We start from the raw sequence: 956 nt of genomic DNA on the forward strand, positions 1-956 counted from the left end.
GGTCGCTGGTAGAGGGGCCTGGCGGCTCCCTCTTCCAGCAGCGGGCAAAAACGGGGCTGATAATTTACAGCCCTGTCTCCGCTCCCTGGAGCAGCCGCACGGCCGCCGGGTGCACCTCTGCAGGGGGGGTACCAAGTGCTTGAACGCTGGCATAGGGGACAGTTCTGCTTTTTTGAGGCTAGACAAGATTTCCCACGGCTGGAAGCTGCAGAGAAGGTTTTATGTGACCTGAGGGTGAAACCAGCCCATGTGAGCGAGGGCGGGCAGAGCTGCGGCAGGCTGGGAGCAAGCGGGGAGGCAAGGGGGTCATGAAAATGCCATTGGGAAACAGGCAGGCCTGCAGGGTCGGAGCAAAAAGCCACTGCTTTGCTCACACCCCACCGAGCAGCGTGAAATACAGCGCCCAAAGCTGCGCCCTCAAAAAGCGGAGGACTTGTTAGGTGCCCGCAGGGGCACAACGCTTCGGGAGTGCAAAAGGGGGAGAAGGTGTGTGGGAAGATGCACACACGTGCAAAAGGCCTGCAAGGAAAGCAGTTCGCACCAAACCCGACCTCCTCCCAGCACGGTGCTCACAGTCGTCGTGTTGGCGCCTTGGCGCAGAGCCGCTCTCCGAGCGTCTGAAACACACCCCCAGCTTCTGAGTGCACGTTTTTGAGTCCCCAGTGCCAGAGGGGAATGGCGGTAATCCATCTAGCTCTCCTGCAGCTCCGCTCCTGCGGCTCCGTGGCAGGGTATCAGTCCACAGGCGCCAGACTCTGGCTGCAAACACGGCTTCCTGCAGCCGTTACTGGGGGCTGGAGCAGTCCGGAGGAGAGAGGCACGATCTGCACATCAAACCCGTTCACCTTGCCTGGTGGAAGATCAAAAGGGGAATGGAATCGATGGGATTTTCAGAAGCCAGCGGTGCTGGCTAGCACCGCCACCTTCCCCTGCCCGCAGGCCCTGTGCCTCTCGAT

General features: G+C 60.8%; 1 protein-coding gene across 1 annotated transcript in view; it reads right to left on the reverse strand.

Annotated features, from left to right (window-relative positions):
* The window catches only part of ASB1 (ankyrin repeat and SOCS box containing 1), a 35,434-nt gene that overhangs the window by 8,890 nt on the left and 25,588 nt on the right, over positions 1-956 (reverse strand). The gene's annotated exons all lie outside the window — the stretch shown is intronic.

Source organism: Egretta garzetta, unplaced genomic scaffold (genome assembly GCF_000687185.1).
Source record: "Egretta garzetta isolate BGI_Z169 unplaced genomic scaffold, ASM68718v1 scaffold732, whole genome shotgun sequence".
NCBI classification, from domain to species: Eukaryota; Metazoa; Chordata; class Aves; order Pelecaniformes; family Ardeidae; genus Egretta; species Egretta garzetta.